Source organism: Oryctolagus cuniculus, chromosome 7 (assembly GCF_051225735.1).
Source record: "Oryctolagus cuniculus isolate XC-2025 breed Fujian yellow rabbit chromosome 7, ASM5122573v1, whole genome shotgun sequence".
NCBI classification, from domain to species: Eukaryota; Metazoa; Chordata; class Mammalia; order Lagomorpha; family Leporidae; genus Oryctolagus; species Oryctolagus cuniculus.
The window spans coordinates 114,524,570-114,539,738 of NC_142873.1; positions in this window are offsets into that span (position 1 = coordinate 114,524,570).

The following is a 15,169-nucleotide window of genomic DNA, read 5'->3' on the forward strand; positions in this document are numbered from 1 at the left end:
GAAGTCTGCCATTATTATTGTATTAGAACCTGTGTCTCCCTTTAGAACCATTAAATTTGTTTCAAATAGCCAGACTCTATAGCATTGGGTGCATATACCTTTACTATGTTCACATCTTCCTATTGAATTGATTCCTAATTATTACATAATGCACTTCTTTGTATCTTTTAACAGTTTTTGTGTTAAAATCTATTTTGGCTGGTTAGGATGGCTACTCCTGCTCATTTTTGCTTTCCATTAGCATGGAATATCTTTTTCCATCCTTTCACTTTTAGTCTGTGTGTATCTATTGATGAAATATGTTTCTTGTTGGCAGCAAATAGATGGGTCTTGTTTTTTAACCCATTTAGCCAGTCTGAATATTATAATTAGAGAATTTAGGCCATTTATATTCAAGATTATTATTGATGAGAAAGAGTGTGGTTCTTCAATTTTTCCAGAAATATTCCTATTGTTTGTTTTGGATCTTTGTATTTTTACTAGGAGGTTTTCTGCCTTCACGTTGTTTCATGATGCTGACTTTCTTTCTCTGTTTCTCTGTGTAGCACATCCTTAAGTATCTTCTGTAAGGCTGGATGAATGGTGACAAATTCTTTCAATTTCTGTTTGTTTTAGAAGGCCTTTATTTCACTTTAATTATAAATGAGAGCTTCACTGGGTACAGTATTTTCGGTTAAGAGTTTTTTTTTTTCTTTTAGTACTTGAACTATATCTATCCATTCTCTGCTAGCTTGTAGACCTTCTGATAAGAAGTCAGTTGTCAATCTAATTAGAGATCCTTTGCCGCAATTCTGGTGTTTCTCTCTTGCACATTTTTGGGTCTTTCCTTTATGTTTTGCTTTTGAGTATAATGAGTCACGGTGAAGATCTTTTCTGATCATGTCTGTTAGGAGTTCTATGTGTTTCCTGTACTATGTGTTCTCCTAATTAGGGAATTTTTCTGCTATTATTTCATTGAAGAGGTCTCATATTCCATTCTCTCTTTACAAACCTTCAGAAACTCCTAAGACACATGTTTTGTTGTTTGATAGTATTCCTTAAGTCTTGAACACTATTTTCAACTTTTTTATTTTTTTTTCTTTTGTCTGAGATATTTCTAAGGATTTGTCTTGTAGCTCACATATTCTTTCTTCTGCCTCACTGAGTCTATTGTTAAGATGTTCCACTTTATTTGACATATTGAATTCTTTATTTCCAATACTTCAGTTTGATTTCTCATCAATATCTCTATCTCCTTGTCTTCCATCTGCTAGTTAACTCTCCAAATGCCTGCAACAGCTGTGTCTGGGCCATGCTTTGAAGACAGTTGCCTGAAACTCCAGGCACAGGAGTAGCAGTGCCCAAATGCTTCAGCCAACACCTGCTGCCACTCAGGTTGTGCATTAGCAGAAAACTGGAAGAGGCAGAGGAACCAGGACCACTTTGTTTTGTGGTCAAAGAACAGACAAGTCTAGTGTTCGTAGCCAAGTGATTGAAGTGGTTGCTTTGCTCTATCCTTTCCACTTAGCACAATTGGGAAAGACCTGAACACAAATGCTCTTTGTCTGTTGTTTTCTGGTGGAAACTGAAGAAGGGATTAAGTATCCATTTGGGGTTCAAGTGAAACAGAATGATTGAGCAAGGAAGAGTAACAACTCCATAAACTTGTTCTCTAGTCACCTGAGGTGAAAAAGAGGTCTGCGAGTTCACAGACATTCTGGGCAGGAATATGGACTTCCAGCAGGCTCTAGGGCTTTGGACTTCCATGGAACCTAGCTAGGAACTCTGAATCAATCTTATCAAGATCTGTGCTTCTTAAACATGAGAATGCCAAGAACTGCCTGAGGGTCTTAATCAAGTGCAGCTTTTTAAATTTTTTAAAAATTTTTTAAAAGATTTTGTTTATTTATTTGAGAGGTAGTGTTACAGAGAGAGAGAGAGAGAGAGATCTTCCATCTGCTGATTCTCTCCCCTATGGCCACAACAGCTGGACCCAGCTTCTTCTGGGTCTCCTACATGGGTGCAGGAGCCCAAGCATTTGGACCACCTTCCACTGCTTTCCCAGGCCATGGCAGAGAACTGGATAAGCAGAAGAGCAGATGGGACATGAACCAGAGCCCATATGAGGTGCTTGTGCCACAGGCAGAAGCTTAGCCTCGTATGCCACAGCACGGGTCCTGAAGTGCAGGTTTCTATTCTGTTACTTGGCAGGGGCTTAAGCTTCTGCATGTCAAGTAATCATAAGTTCATAGGTGATGGTTCCGCTGGCCTGTGGAGAGCACTTTGGGTTGTCGGGCTCTAGATCTTACAATGATGGAAAATTCCCCATGGCATCACAGCATCCCCCCCCCCCCGCCCCCGCTGTGAGCACCCTCCACCCACATACCATTCCCAAGGAAACAGGGCTCTCCTATCCTCTCAGAGGGAGGCCTTGGCAGGGAAACCCTAGGAGCCTTTGCGTTCCTGTCGGTCCTTTCGCCTCAGCCCCTCTCTGTCTCCACCCAGGTACACCAGGGTCACCCCAGGGTACACCGACTAGTCCATTTTGCATGCTTTGGCCCAGGGTATTAGAACAACAATATGCAAGGGGGAAACCAAAGACAGTTTCTCCATGGTTGGCCTCAGAATCTCCTCTCAGAAAGATGGAGAGAGGCAGAGAAACATTTTTAAATGGCATTTTTCTTTAGAAAGGTCACTCTGGGGGAGCCAAACATTAATTGACTGCTTGATTGTGAGAGAGCTGTGTGGTAAACTCCCTTGTTTTCAACAGATGTTGAATGAGTCTGAGCCAGAGTTCAGGAAAAATGTTTTCCCCACATGTCCACCCCAGCCCCAGAGGCTGTGATCAGCTTGGCTCCACTACACTCAGGTCAAGTCGGGCTCTGGTAACCTCACAGAAACCTCAGAATTCCCTGAATCTCGAGTGCAGACAGTGGAGAGCAGAAGAAAGGAAGAGGAAGGGGGCATTACTGAATGGAGAGCCTGTGCTGCCCCCTGCACTGTGCTGGGCTCTTCAGTGACTGGCCACTTTTACTGGGTGACAGCTCAGCTCTTTCAGGAGCACTTGTGTGGAAGGGCTGTTCTCATTTAGAGCTGAAATGTGCCTTTCTGAAACACCCAGACCAATGCTACCCTCTATAGGCACAGTGAGTGGGACATCACATCACTACAATGCAGTTCATGGCTAACAAAGTACAGCACCGGTCACATCCATTGGCCATCTGATGTGAGAGCCACTTGGAAGAAAGCAGAGGGCAATGATTCTCTAGGGTTCCAAGCAATGAAATAGAAGCATCATGGTAAAAATCCCAGGTTCTAGGAGTCTGACCACCTTGCTTCAAAGCTCAGATGCTCATTATCTGTATGTACTTGGACCAGCCCCTTATCCCCTCTAAGTCTGGATTGCCTCATCTGTCAAATGGGAATAGTGGCATTACATAATGGAGAGAGTTATTGTAAGACCAAACTAAAGCAAAGCAAAAATGTTTAACCTTTGGTTTACAGATGCTTGCTTCTGTTAAAGTGGAGGAAGAGAGGAAAAAGATGGCAGTGAGGAGAGTTGTTCAAAGTCACAAAGCAGGGGCCGGCGCCATGGCTCACTTGGTTAATTCTCCACCTGCAGCGCTGGCATCCCATATGGGCACCGGATTCTGTCCTGGCTGCTCCTCTTCCAGTCCAGCTCTCTGCTGTAGCCTGGGAAGGCAGTGGAGGATGGCCCAAGTGCTTGGGCCCTGCACCCACATGGGAGACCAGGAAGAAGCACCTGGCTCCTGGCTTCAGATCAGCACAGCGCCGGCCATGGAAGCCATTTGGGGAGTGAATTGGCGGAAGGAGGACCTTTCTCTCTGTCTCTCTCTCTCACTGTCTAACTCTTATCTGTCAAAAAAAAAAAATCCAAAAAGCAGCAGCATCATACCTAGAACTCAGATATTCTGTTGCTAAATGCAGTACTCTTTCCATTGCACTCAATGTCTTACAGAGACTAAATCTCCCCAGTGATCCACATGACAGCAGGGCCTGGCCCCATACTGCACTGCTCACAGTCTGTATTCACGGAATATTCTCCCTCCCTCAAGATCCCTGAAGCCTGAAATTGCTGGGATGGCATTTCATGCCACTGCCCCTTCCCTTTCACCCCTTTTAAATTGCAAGCACCCTAGCAAGGAGCCAGGGCAATAGAGGGAACCATCTTGGCTGACAGTGTGTCATGGTCCAACCACTCCCTGCATGCTCCCAACCTCCATGCAGAGCACAGTGTGATTCTGCATCACACACAGAAGAGAAAAGCCCCTTGCTTGAGGTCACACAACTAGCGCTAAATGGGGCAAGGGTTTCAGCCATGGAAGTCTGACTGCAGGGTCGATGCTTGTAACCACTAGGATCCATCCCCATTCTGATGCTACTTGTATCATTTTTTAAAAGATTTATTTAGTTATCATTTGAGAGGCAGAGTTACAAAGAGAGAAAGAGAAAGAGAGAGAGGTCTTCCATCCACTGGTTCACTCCCCATATGGCTACAAAGGCTAGAGCTAGGATGATCTGAAGTCAGGAGCCAGGAGCTCCTTCCAGGTCTCCTGTGCAGGGGCCCAAGCACTTGGACCATTTTCCACTGCTTTCCCAGGCCATAGCAGAGAGCTGGATAGGGAGTGGAGCAGCCAGGACTCCAACTGGTGCCCACATGGGATGCCAACACTGAAAGTGGAGGCTTAAACTTAACACCACAGCACTGGCCTTGCTACTTATAAGAGAAGGGGAAGATGAATATTACAGACCACTTCCCCTGCATGGGACAGTTTGTAACTTGTTTTGCCCTTTCTTGTTCACTCTGGCTGTATGAACACAAATGTGAAGCTTAATCCCTTCCCCATTTCCTAACAACAACAACAATAACAACAACAAACAACACATACAGAGCCTTTGTGTGTTAAGACCTTTCTCCCAAATGCAGCCACTCTTGTGTGGGTCTTGCATGTCGTACATATGACGTCATCCAACCCTGCGAGCAACTCCACGAGAGGGACACTATCGACTCCAGTTTTGCAGCTGGTGAGCCTCAGTGAGGTCAAGTAACTCGCTAAGAGGATGCTTATCTATCAAGTAGGGACTCAGCTAGCTTGTTTCTCTGGAAACAGCCCAGGGGGCCTGCATCAGATTCCTTTAGGATGTCACAACAGGCACTTGAGGCTGGGCAGGTCCTAGGCCCAGCCCCTCCAGAATCAGGCCTCACTCACCAGGGTGGGGAGGTCGTTGGGGAGGAATGGAGGGTGATTGTGGCGGTGTCCAGCAAAGAAGGCGGAGCAGGTTTCCAGGGACTTTGGGATGGGAATGAGCCTCTGGTCCAGCTGGGCAGGCTGTCCATGTCAAAAATGTCCACTCTTTTCCAGACAGCAGGTCTGCGGGTGTGTGGAGAATCAATGGTGTGGGTCCAGGGATGGGGGACTGTGCCCGCCATGGGCTCACAGGTAGGACCAGGCCCCAGGAGAATGAAGTAGGAGTTCCTCTCAGGATGAATGCAGAAATGCAGTGCCCTGCTTGTTCCTAGGGAAGATTTGGAGGCCACACTGCGCTGCCTGAGCTCTAACCTTAACTCTTCCATTTGCTGGCTGTGAGACCTTGATAACTGGCCTTCATCCTCTGTATCTCATGTTCCTCATCTGTTCCTTGGGGATATCAATAGGATCTAACCCATAGTTTTGTCTTAGAGATGAAATAACTGAGAAAAGAAAAGCAGCCCTTGACTGCAGATAGCTCTATGAACCAGCTTAGCACTGCAAATTAGGCCTTTGTGTTGTTAAGTGCTGGCCCCGCACTACCAGCTAGGTTGTGGCATTCTCCTGCTGGGCATAAATAATCCAAAAAGGAGATTAATACAAACTCACATATTTTTTCATAATTTCTTTCTAAGCACAGACAGACAAAAACAAGGTCACCATGCAAACTGCAGAAATATCAACATGTCCCTCTCCTAGCTGCTAGGAATGATGGCTGCCTCTTTCCTAATTACGTCTCTTGCCTCCTATTCTTCCCTTCTTCTAGATAACATTCATTTAGAATTCAAGTCATAAAATCATTCCTGATTCCTGACAGCACCCAACATAGAGCAGAACTCTCTCCAAAATCACCCAACCCAGTCTCACATCCTATAAGTCCTTTCTTTTGTTTTCTTTTTAAAAATATTTATTTTATTTATTTTGATAAGAGTCGGAGAACTCAGAGGGCTTCCATAGCCTTGGAAACTCATGACTGGAGCATAGGGAGATTACTGATGCCATAAACAGGAGTGTCAATTTGTAAAGTCAACAACAGGAGTCACTGTGCACTTACTCCTCATGTAGGATCTCTGTCCTTAATGTGCTGTGCATTGAGATTTAATGCTGTAACGAGTACTCAAACAGTATACTTCACTTTGTGTTTCTATGTGGGTGCAAACTGTTGAAATCTTTACTTAATGTATACTAAACTGATCTTCTGTAAAAAAAAAAAAAAAAAAAGAAAGAAAGAAATTATCAATTCCCAACTTGACTCTCACTGGGATTAAACATGACAATAGGTATGATCTGATTTCATCATCATTTAAAAAATCATCTATTATTTTTCACTTTATGTTTCTGTGTGGGAGCAAACTGTTGAAATCTTTACTTAATGTATACTAAGCTGATCTTCTGTATATTAAGAGAATTGAAAATGAATCTGGATGTAAATGGAAGTGGAGAGGGAGTGGGAAAGGGGAAGGTTGTGGGAGGGAGGGACGATATGGGGGGGAAGCCATTGTAATTCATAAGTCGTACTTTGGGAAATTTATATTCATTAAATAAAAGTTAAAAAATATTTATTTTATTTATTTTTAAAAATATTTATTTTGTTTATTTGAAAGACAAAGTTACAGAGAGAGAGAGAGAGAGAGAGAGAGAGAGAGAGAGCTCTTCTATCACTGGTTCACTCCCCAAAAGGCTGCAAGGGCCAGGGCTGGGCCAGGCTGAAGCCAGGAGCCAGGAGCCAGAGGCTTCTTCCTGGTCTCCCAGTGGGTGCAAGAGCCAAGCACTTGAGCCATCTTCTATTGCTTTTCCAAGCCATTAGCAGGGAGATGGATGGGAAGTGGAGCAGCCAGAACTCTAATAGACTCCCATATGGGTTGCTATACCCACTATGCCACACAGCTGACCCCATCTGTAAGTCCTTTCTGACACCTCTACTGAGCCACCACCCACTCCCTCCAATGTGCACTGCTCCTCATTGCAATGAGTCAATCAACCCTATTTTTTTCAACTACAGTTGTGTACCTGGGGGACTTTGGTTGGAAGGCATGGACTAAGTTAATAAATAGAAAGCATGTAGAACAACACCCTCTACAGAAGCAGGGCCGCCTAAGGGATGCCACCATCATTACTGGGTAGGTTACCAAGGAGGTCCAACAGGGAAAGACACAGGACAGAAGCCAAGTGCGACATTGGATATAGAGCCAGGAGACATCAATGTAGGTCCCTACTTTCCATTCAAAATACAGGTTGAATATCCCTTATTGCAAATGCTTAGGGAAAGAGGTATTTCTGAGTCTGGAGTTTTCAGCTTTGGGAATATTTGCATAGGTTTTATAGGTTGAGTATCTCTAACCCAAAAATCCCAAATCTGAATACTCCCCAATCCAAAACTTTTTGAACATCACTTAGGGACTCAAAGTAGTCCAGATTTCAGCACATTTTGGATTTCAGATTTTTGGCTTAGGGATGCCCACCCTGTGGTAGCAAACATTTTATCAAGCTCTTTAACCTTGACAGACAAGATACTCAGTGTTTGATGCAGATGATCCCCTTTGTTTCTGTGGTACTGGGGCAAGTTGCCTAATCTCTGCGAGCCTTGGTTTCTCTGTCTGGGAAAAATAAAAGTACTTCAGAGGTTTGTTGTGAGTCTCCCACAAGCACCCTGGTGTTCTGTAGATCACCCATGCTGTTTTATTAGGGTGTGACTTAGGGTGCTGTTGAGACCTTGCTTGGGATGCCCATGTCCTGAATCAGAGAGCCCAGGCTTCAGTCCTCACTGTGCTCCTGATTCCAACTTCCCCTGGAAGGCAGCACAGAATGGATCAAGTACATGGGTCCCTGCTACCCATGTGGAGACCTAAATTGAATTTCTGACTTCTGGCTTTAGCTTTGCCAATCCTGGCAGTTGAATACATTTGTGGAGTGAACCAACAGGTGTTTTTCTCTGTCTTTTTCTCTCTGTCGAATAATGTGAAAAACAAACAAACAAAAATCACAGGTCTTTTTTTTAAAGTGACTTAAATGAGAAAGGCTGGGTTATAATCAAAGGGTACTCAGTTTTTCTAACTTAAGTACAAAATTGACAAGGGAGAGAGAGGTAGGCTGATTAAAGTAAGGTTACTTAAATTTTTGCATTATTTCATTTTTGTATAGTTGAGGCCTAGACCTTGGCTCTGATTCATGTTTCTTTCCTGGCAAAAATGGTTCAAAGTCACCATCAGAAAACTTCTTTCAATCTCAAGTTGTCATGAAGCTTCTTTTCCAGAAATTCCAGGAATGCTGAAAGTTTTTTGTTCCAAGTCTCTTGTTAATGTGAGCAAAACCTTTGGGATTTGTTTTCTCTGGAAAATAAGAATAAACTTAATTCCTACTCTACATACAAGGGGGCTCCAAAGAATTCATTGAACATGTGCATTATTTTTAAATCCATTTTCTAAGGACTTTTGAAGTCCTTTTGTACTTGTAGTAAGGACCAAACAAGAAGGTGTATACACAAAACTGGGTAGCAAGTATGCAGGAGGCATTATCAGGCCTTCTGGGGCTTCCCACTGCAGAGCAGTCTCTCATTTGGGGATCCATCCTCTGCTCTCTTATTGGCTGAGGTGTTTGTTCATGTGTCCTACAAGGCTACATGCATTAGGGAGGGTACGGGCTAAATGCCTGTCATAGGGCACTTTTTAAGCTTATGTGAAACAGAAGTTTATTTTTTCTCTGATAGTCCAAATTAAGTAGTCAGGTTAGTGGTGCAGCTCTGCTCCATGAGTCACTCCAAGTGTCTTATCTCTGGTTGAGGCTGGATTACTGTCTCATTTGATTTTCAGCCTGCAAGAGGCAAAAAAGTAGGTTCAACAACAACAACAAAACACTGTTTTTTAAGTTATTTCTTTGGGAGAGGGAGAAAGAGAGAGAGAGCACTCCCATCGTATGGTTTACTGCCCTAATGTCTGCATGGCCAGGGCTGGCCAATACCGAAGCTCGGCACTGGGAATTCAATCCAGGTGTGCCACATAGGTGTCAGGAATCCGACAACTGTAGCCATCACTGATGCCTTCCAGGGTCTATATCAGCAGGAAGCCAGAGTCAAGAGCCACAGGTGGGTATCAAACCTGGCATCTCCAGTATGAGCTGTGAGCATTTTAACTACTAAGCCAAACACCCAAACCTGATTTACTTTTTAAAGAGGTGACCTTGGGACCAGCACTGTGGCGTAGTGGGTAAAGCCGCTGCCTGTAGTGCCGGCATTCCATATGGGTGCCGGTTTGAGACCTGGTTGTTCCACTTCCAATCCAGCTCTGGGCCTGGGAATAGCAGTAGAGATGGCCCCTGCACCCTTGTGGGAGACCTGGAAGAGGCTCCTGGCTCCTGCTTCGGATCGGCACAACTCCTGCCGTTGCAGCCAACTGGGGAGTGAACCAGCAGATGGAAGACCTATTTGTCTCTCTCTGCCTCTCCTTCTCTCTCTGTGTAACTCTGACTTTCAAATAAATAAATAAATCTTTAAAAAAGTAAAGAGATGACCTAGAGATTCCATGCATTCCCACAATGGAAGAAAGAATGAAAAATGTAGTCTCTCACTGAGTGCAATTCAGCTTCACTGAAGGAGTTTTATGAATATTTTTAAAATTTGTATTTATTTGAAAGACAGAAAGACACAGAGGGAAATAGACACAGAGATTTTCCATGTACTAGTTCACTCCCCAAATGTCTGCAACAGCTGGTGCTTGGCCAGGACAAAGCCAAGAGACTAGAACTCAATCACGTCTCCCATGTGGGTGGCAGGAACTCACCTATTTGGGCCATTACCTGCTGCCTCCCAGGGTGTGCATCTGCAGGAAGCTGAAATAAGAAGCAGAGTCGGCACCTGAATCCAGGCACTCTGAGAGGGGATGTGAGTATGCCAAGTAATGTCTTAATTTCTCTGCCAAACACTTGCCCCTAGGAGTTTTACTTTTTTAAATAAATATTTTATTTATTCATTATTTACTTTGAGGTAGAGTTATAGATAGAGAGAGGGCGAGACAGAGAGAAAGGTCTTCCATCTGCTGGTTCACTCCCCCAAAATGGCCACAATGGCTGTAGCTGAACCAATCTGAAGGCAAGAGCCAGGAGCTTCTTCCAGGTCTCCCACGAGGGTTCAGAGGCCCAAGTACTTGGGCCGTCTTCCACTGTTTTCCCAGGCTATAAGCAGAGCTGGATTGGAAGAAGAGCCAATCTGGGACTTGAACAAGTGCCCATATGGGATGCTGGTGCTGCAGGCAGAGGCTTAGCCCACTATGCCACAGAGCTGGCCTTTACATTCTTTGTTGTTGTTGTTTTTAAGAATTTTATTTATTTTAGAGGTAGAATTACAGATAGAGGGAGATAGAGAGAAAGGTCTTCCATCCACTGATTTACTCTCTAAATGGCTGCAATGGCTGGAGCTCAGCTGATGTGAAGCCAGGAGCCAGGAACTTCATCTGGGTCTTTCATGTGGGTTCAGGGACTCAAGCATTTGAGCCATTTTCTGCTGCATTTCCAGGCCATAGCAGAGAGCTGGATTGGAAGTGGAGGGGCAGGGACATGAACGGGTGCCCATATGGGATGGTGGTGCTGCAGTGGAAGCTTTGCCTACTATTTTACAGTTTCAGCCCCAGAAGTTTAACTTTCTAAGTAGAGGAGAAGGAATAGCAGCAAAGAAAACATCAGGGAAGTGTACACTGCTCAATTTGCCAGTGGGTCACGAGGCCTGGTTCTTTACTGACAAATAACTGGGTGAAAAGCAGAGATAAAGTTTATTCAGATATTTCAATTACACAGTGCCAAAAAAATCAAATATTTGGAATCACCCCAGCCAATCTTCACACATGTTTGTTTTTTTAGTTTCCCCTAGGACTTGGCACTGGACAGACAAAGCCTGGTGCACATAACAATTCATGAACTCTCACACGTATATAGGTAGGCATGCACACACAGACACTCATATCCATGTAGACATACATACACATACATACACATATACAGATCTAACATGCACAGACCTTACACATGTACTCAAGGAATATAAGACATACCTTGTCTCTTTGCAGCATGATAATCACATTATTCAAAAAAAATAAATAAAGGTACCAGGCATCTGTATCCAAGTGCAGCCTATGACCTGGGTTGTAATTCCTGGTGAGTGACAGTTTCTCTGTACTTCTGCTTCTACATTTTTAAGTGAGTATAGTATCAGCTGGTTTATAAAATTTTCTTGAAATTAAATAAAATGTCATACATACTTGCTTTATGTAACGTGTGAGGTATGGGTGGTACTTGTTTTTAGGTAATGGAGGCTCAGAGCAAGTTAATAATAAGCTAAGAATTTTTTATCCCATTCTTGCTTCTTAATATAAAGAAACATCTGAGGTACACTTTTTGTAAAATTTGCAAGGTATTTTGCAGGTAAACTGTATACCAAAATATAACAAGCATACAGAAAAGTGTATAAATATAAGTGTATAGCTCACTAATAACTCCAAGGGGGAATCTGCCCAGGTTATCAGCACTGAAATGAAGAACTGAAACATGATGAGCACATGCAAGCCTCCCTCATTTCTCCATCTGGGAAGAATCACTATCCTACACTACAGGCTGACATTGCCTTTTTAGACTTTATACAAATAGAAACACACACAGTTATTCTTATGTCTGGCTCTTTGTAAAAATTGTATTAATCCATATTGTTCTGTATAGTTGTAGCTTGTTTTTGCCTTCTCACTGCTGTACAGGATCTCAGTGAATATACTTGAATTTGCTTACTTATTCTAGCATTGATGGGCAATTGGGTTGTTCCTGGATTGAGATATCTCAATAATGCTGCCCAGAACATTTTTGTTTTTGTCTTTGATGAATCTATTTTTTAGTGGTCACATACCCATGAGTGAAATTTCTGAGTGTTAGCATTTGCAGATGTCCATCTTTTGTAGAAAATGGCCATGCAATTTTACAACATGGTTGAAAGAATCTCATATGTGTAGTTGGCAGAAACTTGAGAGACATTGCTGGTTTCATCTGTCCCCAATCTCTCCCTCACTGGACCTATGCTTCCTGGGATCCAGGAATTTTACTCCTCCTTGTTCGGGTCAGTAGCTCATAAGCAATCTGTTAGTCATCTATGGCTATGCAGCAAATTCCCTCCTAACACAGTAGCCTGGAACAAAACTACATGTGTGGTATTTCTGACAGTTTCTGTGTTCCAGAGATTTGAGAGTGACCTGGCTGCTAGTTCAAGCTTAAAGTCTGCAAAGAGATTGAATCAAGTGTTGGCCTGGGCTACTGCACCTGAGGGGTTGACTGCAGTTGGAAAATCTACATATTCTTTCTGCTTTCCCTCTCATAATTAATCAATGTTAGCCATGCTAATCATTCATAGGTACAATTATTGCAGCAACAACCAAAACAACCGGCTTGCTCTTTGGCATCAGGAAGAGTGTAATAATGTGGCAACTTGCTGTGAAAATGGTCCCTAACAATCTACTTCCTGGAGTTCATGCCCTATGCAGTACCCTTCCATACTGAATATGGATGACTTGGGCAATAAATAAAATACTGAGAAGATAATAGTGTGTGATATCATAACATACATTGGTGACAAGCTGGGGCTCGCTGCTGGCAGGAAACCTCAGGCGTTTTCTGCATGAGTCTATCTATCTGTAGGCAGATTGAGTACCCCCTCACAACACAATGGAAGCATCCTTTTCTCTTTTATAGATTAGCCATACAATGTGGGCATGAAACTACAAAGTGGGAGAATCATTAGGGGCTATCAGGATGGCTGGGTGTCACACCATAAGCCCTTCCTCACACCAAACAAATATTTTTTCTGTGATAATTGGAACTGTAAGCCATTAGCACAGGGACAGGTAAATCCTAATGGACAATGAGAGAGAAAGAAGAGAGAATATAAAGAATAAATCAAGTTCATGGAGAAATGCAGGCTTGAATAAAGAAGTCACAGGACAGCTGAGTATCTGGGTAAGAGTGAATAAAAAGATAAGGTATATGTGTATGTGAGGGGGGTGAGGAAGACCGCAGAGAGAGTCCAAAAAATGCTTTCCTTTATTTATTAATTGGATTTTTTTGCCAACAAAACCTCATCTCTGTCATTGTTTAGACACAAGCAGTAACCCAAGTATTCTGTTTTATCATAGGTCATTCAATTTACCATTCATCCATGCATTTACCTCTTATTAAACATCCAACCAAGTGCCAGGTGCTGTTCTAGAGAATGATACGGTACAGAAATGAATAAAAACACAAACCCTGGCATGGGGAATGGAGAACTAGGAACTAGGATTATCGTGCATCTACTGTATCCTAGTACATTTACATTTATTGTTATAATTCTCATAACTACTCTAGATGTTGGCATTTTGATTCCCACTGAACAGATGAATAAACTGAGATTGAGAATCTGACTAACTTAGAATTGGAGTTGAAAAGTGGTGAGTAGAGAGTGATTAAGTAGCAGACAAAAGTCCCCACATAGGACAGTGAGAGTTCAGAGGAAAGGGTGAGTACTTTTGCTTGGGAAGTATTGCTGGGCTTCATGGAGAATACAGCATTTCAGTTTGGTTTTGGTGGGTGAGTTAGGGATTACAGAAAAAGGCCATATCAGGAAGAAAGAGTACCAAAAAACATGGATGCATAATGGATATGAATGATGACAGTTACAGAGACATACATATATGAGTAGAGAAACGTGCAGAAAGGAAAGAAGTAGCTGATGGAGGTAAACAAATGTGTTTGATCACATCAATACCAGGCAATGACAGATGCAGTAGTTTTTTTTTTTTTTTTTTTTGACAGGCAGAGTGGACAGTGAGAGAGAGAGAGAGAGACAGAGAGAAAGGTCTTCCTTTTGCCATTGGTTCACCCTCCAATGGCTGCCATGGCTGGCACGCTGTGGCTGGCACACTGCGCTGATCCAAAGCCAGGAGCCAGGTGCTTCTCCTGGTCTCCCATGGGGTGCAGGGCCCAAGCACCTGGGCCATCCTCCACTGCACTCCCTGGCCACAGCAGAGAGCTGGCGTGGAAGAGGGGCAACTGGGACAGAATCCGGCACCCCGACCAGGACTAGAACCCGGTGTGCCAGCGCCGCTAGGCGGAGGATTAGCCTATTGAGCTGTGGCGCCAGCTCAGATCCAGTAGTTCTTTAAAGTAGCAGAGAGTTGGAGAAAGCTAGATCATCATTTCGCAACTGAGTGTGAGCTCTTTTCAGGCTGTTTGGATACTATCTTCTTCAAGTTATTTAAAATTAAATTGTGAGTTTAGCTTCAAACACAGCAAAAAACTGTAGATTGACAAAGTATATAAAATTATCCAATGATTAAATAAAAATGATATTCCATTTACTGATAACAATGGCAATAGCTGTCTGTTAACTGAGTTGTGCAACTGTGGGCAATGGGACTCCCAGAGTGAGGGTGTCAAGAAAGGAGAGGGACTACAGTGTTAGACACAAGATAGTTGTTAAAAGAGATGTTGCAAAAAAAAAAAAAAAAAAGAGAGAGAGAGAGAGAGAGAGAGAGAGAGAGATGTTGCAGGTCAGCGCCACAGCTCAATAGGCTAATCCTCTGCCTGCGGCATCAGCACTCCGGGTTCTAGTCCCAGTCAGGGCGCTGGACTCTGTCCCGGTTGCCCCTCTTTCAGGCCAGCTCTCTGCTATGGCCTGGGAGTGCAGTGGTGATGGCCCAAGTGATTGGGCCCTGCACCTGCATGGGAGACCAGGAGAAGCACCTGGCTCCTGGCTTCGGATCAGCGTGATGCACCGTCTGCAGCGCGCCAGCTGTGGCAGCCATTGGAGGGTGAACCAACGGCAAAAGGGAGACCTTTCTCTCTGTCTCTCTCTCTCTCACTGTCCACTCTGCCTGTCAAAAAAAATATAAAAAAGAGAGATGTTGCAGAGTCAAATG